The sequence below is a fragment of the Sinohyriopsis cumingii genome, chromosome 5 (assembly GCF_028554795.1).
Source record: "Sinohyriopsis cumingii isolate HCF-2022 chromosome 5, ASM2855479v2, whole genome shotgun sequence".
Taxonomy (NCBI): Eukaryota; Metazoa; Mollusca; class Bivalvia; order Unionida; family Unionidae; genus Sinohyriopsis; species Sinohyriopsis cumingii.
In genome coordinates, this window is record NC_142965.1 from 56,755,924 (window position 1) to 56,773,317 (window position 17,394).

Here is a 17,394-nt window from a genome sequence, read left to right on the forward strand (position 1 = left end):
CGTTGAATACCAAACTTTACAACCAGAGGTTGTTGCGTGAAGTGGTGCGACATACTTGATAAATTCAACCGGTGGAGCTAACCCGTACGAATCAAAATAAACGATTCCACGTGGATCAACCGCGTATGATACCCAATGAGTACCGGGTCCTGAATTCGAGTCTAGATTAATAATACCTGTTTCGAGTTTGTTTGGTTGTTTCGGTAATTGATCTCGCATAAAAACACCTCTAAAGGCTTTTATTTTTAATTTTTTAGCAGCATCAAGTAAATCAAAATTTGATGCTGGAACGTCTAACGAAGTGATCCTGGAAGCCTTAGACCTCTCCCCCAACGAGATCCTGGCAATCTTAGGCCGCGTCCCTTTTTTTTGTATCCATTTCCTGTTGCTTTTTTTAGAGCCATTCCAGCAGCTGTTCCAACAGCACCTAACGCGGCTGCTTTTGCTACAGCTGGAGCATCAGCAGCTATTAACGCTGGAATAGCCGCAAGAAGTGGAAATATACCACCCGTTTTAACCATGTCTTTGATGGCGCTCGGAGAGAGATGGAATTGAACTCCGGTTTTTGATTCTAGGGCTTTATTGAAATGTTTAATCTGATTATTTGTCAGCGATAATTTGTTTGGACCACCATTAATCTGATCTCGTTTTAGTGATATTTTAGTTCCGCATTTGCTGGCGGTTTTTGATTGAAGCTTTTTTACCTGACCGGGAGTAACATTAACATGACTATACGACATTTTTTATATAAATAATATTTTTCTGAATAATTAAAGATTTTCCACTGGTGCATCAACGACTCTCATTCGACCACTACCACCTTCAAGTAACATGGCTTTATCGCTAAGTATGACCGCGATTGCTGTGTAGAAGGCACCACCACCTGGCGGGTTAGTAACATGAGCTCGAAAGTGTATATCAACGACAGATTGCTTGGATAAATCAAGATGCTCCAGCGAAAAATAATAAATCGGATATAGACCTGTAAAATCTAGTTGTGATATTTGCAAACCGGTATCCACATTTTGATCACGTCCCATGAATGACATCAAACGATGATATGCACGCGCTACATGATTTTGATCAAAATTTAACAATATATCCTCAGACGGTTCTTGATGTCCATTTATCCTCAAGGAAACTTCATTAACTCCAAGGTTATCAAATACCATATGCGAACGTTCTTGATTATCTATCCGGTTATTATTTTGCAGCGCAATAAAAATATGCCGTGGTGCAGAAACACCCTGTTGTGATGCTATATGCCATGTAAATAAGCCATTAACATTGCTTTGAATAGCATCTGTGGTTACTGTTAACCATGATAGCAATGATTTACCGCCTTGATCCATAAAAGAGAGTAATTTTTGTTCCTCAGTAATTGATGGTGTCATTACTGGCATCCACAATGAAAGTTTTGTTATATTTACTTTACCAGCATCAGCAACACCAGCACCTCGCCAGATTGCATCATTATCATCACCTTTTCTTACGAGCACAATTGTGTGTTTAGCTCCAAAGATTACCTTTCTAACATTTCTGCAAAATCCAAAGATGTGAGATAATGGAATTGCACATGAAAAATTTCTATTAACTCCCGACAACGCTGCTCGGCGTGTTGCAAACCCTAAGTTGTAAGTCGGGGCAATATCTTTTATGATTTCAAATTCACCTGCTGGTCTAGTTTCACGATCGGGGTTGGCAGCTTCTGCCTGATTAGCAACAGAAGTATCCCGCGGTGTGAGTAACTTGATATACTGATTATGGTTGGCGTTGTCGGTGATATCCTTAGCAAACATCATTGTTGGACCGGCCGATCTTGTAAAGTCGTCAGAATATCTCGCTAGACCAATTATTGTTGTAGCAACATCAACATCCTTCTGAATTGATTCAATATTTTTTCCATCAATCATGTATGTGGCGCTATCAAACAACGCCATAATCCCGTTGTTGACAAAACCAGCACGCAAATTGGCACCATATGCCGTATCATCCCCCTTTACAAGTTCACCTTCTACTTCAATAAACGCTTCAGCGGCAAGAAATATCTACTTGTATCATGAACCTGTAATTCGATTCTCCCCCGCTGATATGGTTGTTTTGCGTCATAAGAATAAAACTGATAATCACGTACAGATTCATACTTAAGGACAGGTGCCTCCATATCAAATGCTGGGTCTGATTCGCGCTTGAACATTTTTATTATAATTACCATTTTTCCAAATGGTAATCATCGTCGACGAAGACCGCTTCCTGCTATTAAATTTGCTGTTATATTTTTTCCGCTTCTTCAGATAATTCCGCTAGTTTTTGATTTGCAGCCTGATTTATTATTCTGCTGACATCTGCTGGCATAATTTCAGTACTTGGTAATTTTACTGGTGGTTGTTGTTTTCGTCGAAATAATCGTGCTAGTCTTTCTTTGATTGCCGAGAAAGCCTTACCAGCAACATTGACAATTGCACCAGGAGCTTTATCACGAACAATATCAATGGCCTTCATCTATAATTGTTTTGCAACGGGTGCTACTTTGGGAGCTATCCTTGTAAATAATCCCTGAATAACATCACCAAGTCGATCCCCGTAAGTAGCTCTATAGATTGGTAATCGTGAGTTTACCGCTCTGACCTGTACAGGTTTGCGATGATTATTATGTATTATCATCTTATTTTTATTTACCATTTATCTAACAACTAGTCATCAACAAGTTCATCGATAAGTTCTCGGTAAACGCCGATATCCATGATGCCGCCGCGAAATAATCGCTGGCAAATATCAGCTGCTTCATTAATTATTTCTGGTGAATTATTTCCGGCACGTTTTCCTGCTATGAGAACTTCTAACCGTGACACGTCATTGATGATATTATCAGGACAAACAAAATCATCCCCCAGACCACTGCCAGTAGCACCCGGTACATCGTAAATTTCTTCTTCTGGAGATTGCGGTCGAGGAGGTTGTTGCTGCGGTGGTGGAAGTTGTTGCTGCGGTGGTGGAAGTTGTTTTTTCTGCTGCCGCGATGATGGAAGTTGTTTTTTCTGTTGCTGCGATGATGGAAGTTGTTGCTGCGGTGATGGAAGTTGTTGATGCGGTGATGGAAGTTGTTTTTTCTGTTGCTGCGGTGGTGGAAGTTGTTGCTGCGGTGATGGAAGTTGTTTTTTCTGTTGCTGTTTTTGTAGTTGATCAAAATATAAATCTATTGCATTAATAAATCTAATATATTTAATATCACTATTTCTGGCCTGGTCAACATTATAATATATACGAAATATCCACCTGTACCAATTTTCACGACTTATAATATCATCGGCATACTCGGTTTTTAAAATTTCTTCTCGACGATCATAACTCCGTGCGGCATAATCAGCTAATTTATCTATATTTTTAATTTCCTTTATGTAATTAAGATGTATTTCATTAAATTTATCTTTTATATGAACCTTTCCCCTGATTTGTTTTTTTTTCTGTTTCTGGTACGCGATCTTTCATCTTACCTATTTCACCAACATGTAGAGGTTGAGCCTCAGCTATATCAGTTGGAGGATCTCGTAAAATCTTCTTTGTCTGTTTAGTTCTTCTTGCTATTTTTTCAGTTTGTTCTGCTGTTTGTTTTGATACCGGAAGAAGATCTTCTTTGATGACTGCAGTGACGGGTTTAAATAGTTTTTTAGTTTCTTCTTCATACTCAACTTGTGCTTCTTGCTGCGCTTGTAGATTTTTTCTGAATGAGTCTCTGACAGGAAGAAATTTTTTAATTGCTTCTAATCGTTCTCGAGTTATTCTTGCAGTATGAGATTCCGAATGCACCATTATTTTAAATATAACAATCTTTTAATTAATATCAGCAGAAGAGGTATAAATTTAATTAAAAAGATATCATTCATATAATGAACAACTGTGCGTGGCTGCGTCAAGGAACCACTAAAAAATGTGATAAAAAATGCCGTGGAGAATATTGCAAGAAACATAATTATCTTATAAAGAAAAATCCTCATGCTGGTCCACGAAGTTGTGTTGGATGTAACAACGGCGTTAGAGGATTATATCAGATTTGCAAAAATTGCGGTGGAGATCGATACAGAAGTTTGATGATATATTATAAACACAGAAAGAACATAAATCCAAAAATAGAAAAACCACCATCAGAACTTGAATATTACTTGAAACATAGAACAAATTCCCATGATTCAGATGAAGATTCCGAAGATTCCCATGATTCAGATGAAGATTCCCATGATTCAGATGAAAAGAAAAATATTCATCAAACTTGATATGGTGGTAAAAATTTCTTTTACAACATGAATAGCAGCAGAGAGGGGGCGTCTGCAATTCTGTTTGGAACAAACAATAATCGTAGACGTGGTATTGACCTCTATGAAGGGTCACTATTTTTTTTTGGTCCAAACACAAGGGTGACCACTCCCTTAAGTGGTCTGATCGCCCTCTCTGCTGCTCGAGTAGTATTATATAAGAGAATATAATTCTAAAACGTTATCTCGCCTAACCAGATTATACTCAAGGTAGGAAGTGTCGTCTGTGATTACATCATCTGGTTTATAATCAAGGCGAGATTATTTTGTATTGTAAGTATTCTTCCTAAAATCACTACCTTATTATTATAAATTACATAAAAATGATTTCTCGAAATTTTTCATCACTATCCCAGAAACGATTGTTATATAAACAACGGCTTGAGTAGAATACCACTGGAAATTGTTATGAAGTATTATAGTATAATGATGACGGATTATTTGAAAATCTTATTGTCTGGTTATAACTCATTACAGTCCAACTAACACAGAAAGGCTTTCTTGGTTAGATTAACCAGTCAAATACCCGGTGTTAATGATAAGAAAATCGCTAAAATCTGCGACGAGAGATAGATTGCGTTATACACGGGTTGGACTTTCGTTTATGATGCTCCAGCTCCAGAACGATTGAGTGTTGTAAAAGATTATTCGACCACTGCTCGACGGAATCATCTTTAGTATAATCCTAAAATTCAGTGAATAAATCATCAACAAGTTACATTTTCCCCAGCGATATCAACATGTCCATGTGCTAGTGGTGTAATCTCATCATATAGCTTGTATCGTTTATCGTCAAAGCAACTGAATCCAATTTTGTATAGCGAACAAAGTGTACATCGTATGATTTATTGATATATTATTGTTCGTTGTGGTTCTACGTAAACCATCAGACAACGCCGTTAAGTGATCATCATGCGTTACTCATTTGTTTGCAAGAATATTTGTATTCCTTTGGGTCTCTTTATAATCCACCGCTCCGGTGCCCTAGTGCTTAAAGCGTCCGTCTCGGATGCGGGAGGTCGTGGGTTCGAACCCCGGCCATGTCGTACCAAAGACGTATACAAATGGTACTCACAGCTGCCTCGCTAGGCACTCAGCATTAAGAGGTTAGTGTTAGGACTGGTCGGCCTGGTGTCAGGATAATGTGACTGGGTGGGACGTCATGCTACATGTCTGCGGCATGGTGTCCCAATGCTAGACATCACTATAATCTACCACACTGCAGACATCGTAGCCATATGACTGAAAATGTTTTAAAGCTACGTTAAATATCCAACCCCCCCCCTCCCCCCACACACCATAATACCACGGGAGATTTTTATCTAGTACATCTTGGTTCGTAATCCGAGGAATTCAGCGATCGGGACCTAGGATGTCTCTTCATTAAACTTTCCAAAAGCCTTCTTATTAATTGGAAAACAAATTCACTATTCTGAAGAAAGCTGAATAATTCTCATTAGTCATATATATCTCTACACGCATTTCCTTTCTAATTTCTTAAAGAGACTATCAGTATTATTAAACAATACTTTTACTTGGTTATCGCACTTCTTTTTTTATAAACTCGTAATGAAATTCGTTAAAAAGAACTACGTGCTTGAGCTAATTCTATTCCGGACATTGGGTTTTTCATATATGGTCGTTTGGTCGTTACTGACTAAACGATCTGCATCATTTCTTGTTCGCGTTGGGATAATGCGTGATTCACTGTTTTTTGTCATTAGTCGTTTTGTTGCTTCTGTTGGAGATGAATCTACAATCGCGTTTGTGATCTTGGCGTGGCTCGGTATACTAGCCTGGATTAGGCATTTAATCTCGTCTGCGACCTTATCACCAATTATTTTCAGCCAAAGAAGCCGCCGCGTTTGGTGCCGATTTAGAAGCTTCGGATGAAATCGGAGCCACTTTCCTTCCTACCCCTGGTAATACATATTTAATTTTGTACAACAACGTGGTTAAAAAAACCCATCTTTTTTGGAGCTGAACTTTATGAGGCTTCGTCTCCATTTTGTTCACTATAATGTTAATATTTATATTTATCTTGTGTCCCTTTTTCTCAGGTGAAGTTAAAATGTAAATCGCTTGTTCTTATAGTAGATGGCGAGCAAAGATGATCGATATGGTAACGCGTGGGACACTATGCGAGTTATTCACGGGATAGTAAATCAACGAATATGGTTTAACAGTCATTAGCGCGCTCGCGGGTTTATTCGGAGAAAAAGTGTATATGGTTTGACCAGAACCATCTCGGATATCATAAGACTCTTAGTCTATCGAGCAGTTGATGAATCAACTATTAACGTCGTTGATATTCAACGGGGAAGTCCCCTTAGTGACACCGTTGAGTTAAACCAGGTGATTTCCTTAGCGCTGCTATGCCCCCACCCCCCTGGGGGTATCACGTTTTGCATAGTCAGATGGGTTTTTCGTAAAAAGCGCATTGCGAATATGGGTAAAATTTTCACAATTTTCTCCGACTTACGATAACTCTTCATTGTCATAAGAAGATTATTTATTTTTTGGCTTTTAAATCTGGAATTTCGGGAAGAAACAATAAACACACCTCGTGTTTTCTTGGGGATTTTTTTTTGTAACGCAATTGCGCCAGTAGCAAAATGAGAGGTTATTTTTGCATCATCTTCAGGTACCACTGTAGCCTCTGCAACGACTGTGCTAATCGCGTTGAGCATTTCCTCAGTCTTCTTGTTCAGACATCATGATTCGTTTATACCTCGCTACTATCCTCATCTTGTTTTTTATAGTGTGTCATTGCTTTTTTATAGTGTGTCATTGTTTTGTTATAGTATGTCAATGTTTGTTATAGCGTGTCATTGTTTTTTTATAGTGTGCCATTGGTTTTTTTTATAGCGTGTCATTGTTTTTTTATAGCTTGTCATTGTTTTTTTATAGTGTGTCATTGTTTTTTATGGCGTGTCATTGTTTTTTGTAGCGTGTCATTGTTTTTTTATAGAGTGTCATTGTTTTTTATAGTGTGTCATTGCCGAGTCCTAAACAGCGGCTCTCAATGGACAAATAGTGGCACAGCAACATCGCGTCGAAATTCTTGTTCGCCAATTTGTGTTTCCAAGACACGTTGATCGAACTATCGACGTTATTTGATAAACGTTTTCATCAACTCGGTTTTATCCTGTGGTAAAGTTACTTTGATAAACGACTTGATATAATAGGTAGTGAAGTAAAGACAGTCAGCTCTCGAAATAGCGATTAATCGTAATGGTAAACCATTACGCGATGATTAACCTCGGCCCAGGACGTGAACTCCATCAAAGCCACATCAGTACCTTTCCGGAATTTCTTCTGCGTCTCTATGAAACACCAAACAGGTTGTGTTTGGCAATGATGTCGTGCTATCGAGTCTATATCATGATTATCAAGTCCTGAGACTACACGAAATAACATGTGTTGCGTCGGATGTACTTTGGGACGTCATAATAAGACTGTATCCGATAAATGGCGTTGCATTATTTGTTCCTGGAAACCGAATAATACTCGCTGATCTTGTTAAAGTTTTTCGATCTTTTGTAATGTCATCAAACACCACCAAGCGATTGCGACCATCATCGAATTGATCCACCAGAATGACCTTGTCAGGTTCTGTTATCGTAAATACGTTTTGGTCAGGATTATCAGAAACCGATTCTAAAGTATAGTTTAAATCCGATAATATTTTGTATTTATCCTGACCCGGGTAAGGAGTGTAAATATTTTTTATTTTGTATTTCAACCCGTTGTTCAACAACATATGTGAGCAAATTGGTCTTACCTCGACCTGTCGGACACATGATCATATAAAGATAATCCGGTAAAACAAAACGTGTCACGGTTTACTAACATGTTGCTAGTCGTGTTGTGTTCATGTTACTCAAATACTGATGAAGAAAATGTTAATACGTAAATGTTAAGGCAATGTTTTTTTTGAAAAAATAAACTTTGACATATTTTAGTTACTTAGAATAGGGCACTTTATCGGTGATGAGAGCTTTTCACAATCAAGCGCCTATGTGAGTAACAAAGTGAATAAAAACCGTGACACGATGAACATGGACTTAAACATGAGCGGGCGGCGAATTATTAACTTGTCAACGTCTGACTCTTCCAATGATACCACCGTGGCAACGATGAGTAAATAAATAAAAAATATCGTTTGACTGGTGGGATGATGACCGGTGACATCATTATGTCCGGAAAGAATATCTTAAATCCGGGTAATATCGACTTGGATCCGATCGACAACATAGACCCAATGTGGTCCAAGGTAAAATCGTACGCCCATATCAAGTTAAGTAAATCTGGAGGAACAATATTTGAAAGCTTGATCATAGGGCAGTTTTTATTATACGGGCTACAAACAAATCCGTTGGATGAAGGACCTGCTGCTTCACAAGCTGAGAACGTAACTCACCTGGACAACATGTTCAGTTCTACACTCGATCCGACCGGTGTATCGATAACAGGCGATTTTAACGCGAATGAAAATCTGTCCAGGGGGGATATCATAGTACGATCAGCGACATACAAAACTAGCCCGACACTTTCTGTCAGAAAAATAGGTGCTATATTACATCTCAATACCGTGTATATGCTTTTGGACGATCACGTTCCGAGTTCTAAAAACGTTAAAGGCTACGTGTTGGCACAGTAAGGTGGATCGATGACAGGCGACTTCAACATGGAATGCAAAATATTATTGTGATGTCATCACCGGTTAATGGTTTTGACGTCACTAATAAGTCGAACGTGGCTGCGTGTCGGGTTAAAATAACGCTGGTATCATACTAACGTTGACATCATACAGCGTAAACCGGTCTGGTTTTATCGCTTCTATGTCATCCAAATACTTCGCAGCGTATGTTGCAATTTACGCAATTACCGCCCTGTCAACGACTAACGAATTTGTAACCGCAGTTCCGTATTTAAATTTTTGGATAATGATTGAATGTACGTCAGTTTCATTTTCGTGGATCCTCAGGTAATACAGAAGGGATTACCAACTGGATGTTAGACGCCAGAGGGTTTTCAGAATCCACGTGGACAAAGTTACACACAAGCACAAACCCTATCGGATCAAGGTTGCGAAAGTTTGCGCTGCATTTAGCAACCGCAAATTGGAATGATATGTATCTACTGTACGTATTAACCACTGAACCAACATATCCAAGACTCAGTTGTTTTCAACTATTCTCGGTCGATGATATCGTATAGTTTTTATTCATTTGGTTGCTATAGCGATGACACGAATAGTTGGTGTTGTTCTTGATTTCGATGTTATTATTTTCTTCAGAACACTTCGTTGTACTGGAATCTGATGATAGAGATTGACAATCTTAAGTTTAAAAAGGGACCTTAAAAGAAGCGCGTGCTCTGATAACATCTCATTCTGTTAATTTTTACTACGATCAAGGGGAGGTTTTTTATTAATGTTTCAGTAGCTGGAATGAGATATAAACAATTACAAGATGGCATCGATAAATGGCCTGCGGTGTGCATTTTGTAACGATAGAGATCAGTTACACTGGCAAAAGATATCGAAAATATCATTAACTCTATCCTGTCAGAGCTCGATCATGAAATAGTTAAAGCCAACGTAGAATCAAAAGGGAAGACTACATGGAATGAAAACCACTGAGGAAGAACGACGTAAAAAAAGATCATGATTGCATGAAAAAGATTATTGCCCGAAAGAAATTTAAAACTCGCCGGGAATTACGTAATCAGCAAAACGCGCATTCTTTGAGGATACTGTGATTGATTAGGAGGACATCGACTCTATCATGGAAGTAATCTCGTTGCCGGATGAGAAAATAAATCCTGATAATACTCTCGAGGAAGACCAGCCTGATAATTATTTTGATAAAAACAAGTCAGTGGAAGCGTATTTTATCATAATGGCATTTTACAGAAAAAGAAAAATATATTCCGTCGTTGTCCAGTTGCGTTTAATCAGTTTGGGAGTTTAATTCTGAAACCGAGAGTATTTAAGCTCCTGAAGATTGATAAGATTCAAGAGATTAATAATCATAACTGGCCGATTCCCGTAGTAAAGGTCTTTGATCCTATAGGGCCGAACCGGATTTATAAGAAAAAATTAATAGTTGTTGTCTTGACTTCTCGAAGGATACCAAACTTTGGAAACAGACTATCCATATATGTCGTATGATATCAGCATTTTATGAAGGGAGAATAAAAAAAAACGCGTTTACTTGTAAAAAAAAATATTGCAAGCCCTTTTGAAGCTAGTCTGTAGAAATATCTTCACAAAAAAAATTAGTTTCCATCCTAATTAGCTGACGCATACACGTGTCTCGAAAACTTGGCTTAAAAGTAAATCCTGATCCTCTTGAGGACATAGTAAAAATTAATTAGATTACCGAAATACATGCCGACGTCGATTTTCCTGTAACATCTAAACGTTATATTCTGGTGAAAGTCATTGATCGTAAACTCAACGTCGGTAAGTGATCTCGAAATGACAATGAAAAAATTATTCGACACAGATTATAATGAAGCTTATCATCGATTTAATTTATATCAGCTAAACCTGTATGATGACAAACGGCAGGAATTACTAGCGCATTACTATCATTATCATTCACTCGTTGTTTATTAAGAACACCTTTATCGGAATTGCCGCAGAATACTGAGAGCGATGACCGATAAAGATGACAACAGCGGGAACAACAGACTGGAGCAACAGCGAATTCTTTTTTGTTGATTTTATCGGGAGTAGGTGTAATTCTCCATGCTGAAATATATAATAAATGGAATAGCATTGCAAAATAGAAAAGTACCGCTCGTTACGTGTTTAGGGTTTGTAATTTGTTGAAAAACATAAAATTAAATCTTTGTGAGTGGTGTTTCTTTTTCAATGACAAGTGTTGATGACATCGTGACAAACATATCATCATTGAAAATAACACGCTATCAAAATAAAATATGAAAAGAAGCATACTACTATTAAATCTCATCACAATCAAATTTCAATGTACATTTGACTCCGTACATTTTTGATAACGAAGGACGACAAATGTTTAGACAACAAAATCTGATACTAGTATGTTTAACTGCTAGAGATTTAGAGTGGCATTGATTGATTGAAAACCACCCATTCCTGATCAGTATTTGGTGTTTGTTTGATTGATTAAAAACCACCCATTCCTGATCATTGGTTGGTGTTTGTTTGTTTGATTGAAAACCACCCGTTCCTATCATTAGTGTTTGCTGCTATCACTGGTCTTGGAGTACTTGTTTACGCCCCAGTACAACCAGTTTTGGAATGTTCACTGTTTTATAACACGAAGATTTTTCGAGACGTTTATCAGTATGTTTCGATTAATATGTTCAACAACATGTCCTGCTGGAATTAAACCATGATGAGATTCAACAATGAAACAAGCAAATTAGCGTGTGCATTGTAATGCAAGAAGCAATTACTTTTGCGTATCCAATGGTATTGATAAGATGGTTCTTTTTAGTTTTTAATAACGTATATGACTAAGTTTGTGTGTTTCATATTTATCGAAAATCGAGTGCGATGTGCAGCAGTCAATGGTTATACTAATCTAATTTTCTCTAATTCTTTAACTGTTTCGCAGGTTTTGACCACAGCTCGATCTTAACATCACGGTAAGGAATTTTATCCTCAATGTGAAAAACAGCTGCAAATAAGTAAAAAGGCGTAAAACAGCTGAAATAATTTAAAAGGCAACATATCAAATTTTATATCAGTATGTTTATCTTTGTTGTGTCTAGTTATATCGCAACCACAGTACGGTGACTCATCTCGGTGTAGAAACAATAATATTCGGTTTTTGGCAGACTCGATTATAATTATAATAACTCCAGCCCATTTGATAAAATTGATAAACATAAGTCTGTTATAATATTTTCATCATATTCGAAAAACAAATTTGCAAACTATGATATGAATATTTAATTTTCATTGTGTGTTGTCTTTTCTCCATGAATATATGTTTTATATAATTTGTATTGTATGATTGACTTTTATCCATAACGGAGGGTAGGAGTTGGGTCTACATGATTACTGTCATTTAGGTTAAACATGTTTACTAAGTTTGAATTCTGGATACATCCTTGACTTTGACCTTCGAATTCTCTCGAAATAAATTTTGTTTACATTAAGATAATTGAGTAGTGAAGATATGTATAAAATGTGTTTAACTTCGGATATTCTGGAAATGAACTTTTGAACTTCATCCTGATTCTGAAATATGTCTTTGCTTTTTATATTAAGGTTGATTATATTGGAATTATATTGGAATTACTCTTTAGCACCAGTCTATAGAGGAATCAAGTTTAGTTGTGTTTCATTTGGGAGACTTAGCTTATTTATTCAAATTACTCATTGGAATAGGACGTGCTTTTTGAATTTTCGGACTAAAATACTATCTTTGGAATTATTGTGAATTCATTCAAAGACATTTTGGGCTATATCATTGTGATACATCACGACTGTTAGTCCATTGCCGCAATCTAGGTTATTGTTACATCAGTACTCTATATCGAAATTCATAGGAACACCACTGGAATTTATTCTGAACTCAATACTTCCGAACGTGTGATAGAACTTCTAAATGTTTTACTTCGTATTCTAGGGAAATAAAAAAAAATTATATAAAAAAACACAACTTGTGAGTCAAGATGATCCTATTTTTATAATGGGCTCACTTTCATTAACGAGTTTAGCCTGTATTTCACAATCCTCGTTGTTTGTAACAATCACGCCAAAATACCTCATTATATCGATACAACAAACAATAAAGCACTTGAGAAATCGGAAAGCAACTAAATTACCAAGTAATTGCCAAGTAAACAAAACCAAACTTAAATTTGTTTTTACCCACGACAGATCTGTGGATAACTTGTTTTGCCTCTTCTTATTTTACTGAATTGATCACGCCTAATTTTGCGTAACTGTAGAACAGATGATGCCAACTTTCACAATTTAGGGAACTGACTATCTAAACGAAATTAGACAGCAGACAATAACTACATTCATGATTAGACACAATTTGAAGACTCTGATTTTACGTGAAAATAAAGCTCAGTTTTCGACTATTTTCCTCATAACGTACTAGACAATTGCGGGTCTATGTCATGTAATTAGTTTGTCTTTCGTATGTCGTTTTATCATGCCATTAGAACATTTTATTTTCTTTTAGGCTTCTAACATCAGTATTTATGTCTGTATAATTGTTTTTGTTTCTCCTAGTTTGATGCGTACGATATTGATTTAAAACAACAACTTTATTCAAGCATTTAATTTGCACATGTCGACTGAGTACGTTTTTTTCTTTCTTGGGATATAAGTTCCTGCTTACTGTAACTTACCTAGGGCATGTGCTTTTTGTCTTGATTCCCTCGTTTGTAAGAATTTAGAGATTATTCCTTTGATTTGTAACTATACAGTAGTAGATACATTGTTATTAAAATATAATCTAAAAAAATGTGTGATTAAACATTCAGTTTACCATTTAGAAAACAACTGCATATTTAAGTTACATATTCGCAATAAAGTAACAAGCTTAGAAACATTGAAGAAAGAACAATTATATCGGCACAAATTAGAAAAGTATAAAAACTACGAAATCTGTGATTGGGAGAAATAAGGTATTTGATGTGAAGTTTTTGGGTGTATAATTGGTATATTTTTTCGTTATGAATCATATCTAAACTTTAATGTGTCAAATAGTTACAGTCGAAATTTTTAAGGGACTAATGAACTTCACAAGAAGAATGGAAGAACTATTTTGACATATTTCCTCATTCTTGCCTATATCGGGATTCTCATAAATATGTATATATTACGATGTTTGTATTTTTTATTTGATTTGTTTCTAAAAGACTGAAATTAATGTTAGTAATCTAAAGATTCATGTCATATATATATATATATATATATATATATATATATATATATATATATACTATTGCAACTTTGAGAGGCATTCTGGATGACACAATGATTTAATTAATTTGCGTTTCAGATGTTATTCTAATATGACTTTGAGCAGTCTACTTTCTTCCAGCTACTTGTGTCTTTGCTATCAAACCTTACATATTTGCATGATTGACTCTTTTCGTTGGTTTGATGCGTGCGATAATGAGACGACAGTTTTACTCAAGCATTGAAATTGTACTTAGCGATGGAATAATTTTTTTTTATTTTTTATTTTATATTATAATAAACCTACGGAATATGATATTTGTATTTATGTCCCCGTTTATAATAGCTTCGTGATTATTTGTTTGATTATGGGGAATTGGTTTTGGGAAGATATTTCTCAGCCCGAGTTATTAGCCAATTATTACGTACAGGCGCCATTTATAATAAACTGCAATCATGAGATTTGATCGTAGCCCAGATTAGTTTCGTATAATGGTTCCTGATTTATATGATAACGAATTTTTGGCGATATTTCCACAGATATTTGTTTGGAAATCTGAGATAGTAATACTTTTGAGTATTAGATGGTTTTGTCCTGTTTTGTAGTATGTGGTATTAAATGTTGATTTATGGCTTAAAATTGCGACTGATAATTGTATACGAATGTGATATAAGAAAACACGCAAGTTTAAAATTAAAATCACTTCAGTCGACAATGGATGATATAGCTGCATGTCAGTGGAAATTTGTGTCTCGTATATCACGGGGCAAACTAAAACATGGTGCGAGCTGCTTTTTAAACCCATGGCGTTTTGCGATATCCTTTTTTTTGCAAGTGATTCACAACCGTTTTATAAATTTTATAATCTATCCTGTGATAATAACAACGATACAAGTTTTCATTACATTCTAGAGTTTGCTATTAGTTAAAATGATCCCTTTGAGACGTATTGTAGTTGTGTCTTGGATTAATATATATTGCGGTGTGGTCGGATTTTGGAGAAAAGAATGATTTAACATCAGTAAAGAGTTTCTATCGAAACTCAGTTGTGTTGTTTAGGCACGTTGATAATATATGCCCTATTATTCGGTTCCATAAGTAATTTAAAAATTGCCCGCCTAAATTGCCGAGGTCTTTATTCCGACACGATAAAACGAAGAGATAATTGTGCTGTGTAGAGATAAATATGACATTCCCTTTCTTGTCGGTAGTCATTGTACATGAACTGTTGAACCATACTGGAGAATAAATGGGGTTATGACGCATAGATTTGTTCTATTTCCAGTTACAGAAGGAGAGTTGCATCCTGTTTAGAAATACATTTAAATATGAAGTAATCAGAGAAAAGAACTGCAGATCACAATGGGAATTTTCTTCATGTTAGATATTGAATAAATAATACCCATATAATTTTCTGTGTAGTGTATTGCCCAAATGGAGATAATCCAGTGATTGTTTTTAATACATTCTTTGAACGAACATACTGTAGTGATGACTGGAATATCCATTTAATTATGTAATTGACATGGTTAATGATAGACAAGAAATTAATGGACATTCAAGTGACCAAAAACATTCTTTAATTAAAATATGTGACCTCATCGATAAATGGAGAGGATAAAAACACCAACATCAACATAACGAAAATAAACTTAGAGAGGTCCTTCCGTCAAATATTGTATTTTGGATTATATTTTTAGTATTTTCTGATCTACAGGCATTGTCTAAAAAACTTCAATACTGAATATCGTTACAAGCCAGACCACATACTAATGTCATGTGATCTGCATTTTGTGAACATACTAGATGTAGTGGGGCATAGAAATTCAGCAATAGTCTTTTTAATGTACCTAGTTATGTAAATTCTGTAAATCGTTCCAAATCGGTTAGCTATAGAATTATACAAATCAGGTAAACAGGATAATTGGGCCGGATTCGTTCAGCCGTCAATGATAATTCAAGAAAAAAGCAGCGGAATAAACAAGAAAGAGGATCAGCATCGATACCTTGTTACAATGATTATCTTCCCAATACATATAATGAGATAGATAACTTAGAAACTAGACGGGAGATCATTAGGAATTCTACTTAGGGGAAAAATAACGGTGAAAATTTGAATGCGAAAAAATGTTCTATATTTTTCTGTAATTAAAATAAAGAGACATTTTGGAGAGAAAATGATACCAATTGTTTTTTATATAGCAAATGTATCAGCTATTTCTTTTTAAGAACATTCTTCCAAAAATAGAAGTCTTTTTACGAGAATGTTTTCTCACCTACATATCTGACAGTTGTAACTAATGTAAGAAGTACATTGTTCGAATCATCCGACTCATTGTTTGACTGATCCAGCCCATTGTCTGACTGGTCGAACTCATTGTTGGACTCATCTAATCCATTGTTTGACACATCCGACCCATGCTTGATTCATCCAAATAGTGTTCGCCTTCATGACATTGATTATCAAGATGGTAGATTAAAAATACCACACATTCTGTCTTTAAGTAGAGCACTTCAATTTCTGTGGTTGAACATACGTTTTGGTCCGTTTGATCATTCTTCTTGCAAGCCTAAAGCATTTGATTTAGTAGAAGAATTTGGACTTGATAAAATCCTGTTTCTAACGGTTACGACCTTCAGAAAATATCATTCAAATTTTTTAGGTTGGGATACAAAATTTTTATTATATGGTCAGAACTGGATGAATACTCCAAAACAACTCCTGGGATATTTTATCTATGCCACTGTGGCATAACACATTCGTAAAAATATACGGTAGATCTATATTTTACATTTTAAAAAATGATGTTCCAATCTATTTTCTACATCAATGTTTTAGTCAATACGAAAATATGTATAATACCGATGTAATCGTCCTTGGATGGTTTTTAAATCTCAATTTTATAGCAAGGAACTGGAGAAAATCTATAGAAAAATCAGCAGACTCTAGACACGCCAATAAATACATATTTCGCGGTGTGGATAAAGCATGATAAAGTGTCGAAGCCAGTTTTATAAAATATTCTTGGAAATATACAGAGACTTACCTGTGAAACTTCAGAATGAATAGAATGATATATTGAATCAGGACTGTCAACATATTGGCTGTGACTATGCAAATATGATACCTTTCAAGAGTTCTTAGTGTGTGTGTGTGT

General features: G+C 35.8%; 1 protein-coding gene across 1 annotated transcript in view; it reads left to right on the plus strand.

Moving 5' to 3' along the window:
- LOC149799225 (low-density lipoprotein receptor-related protein 6-like) overlaps positions 1-17,394 on the plus strand; it is an 88,729-nt gene that overhangs the window by 34,172 nt on the left and 37,163 nt on the right. The gene's annotated exons all lie outside the window — the stretch shown is intronic.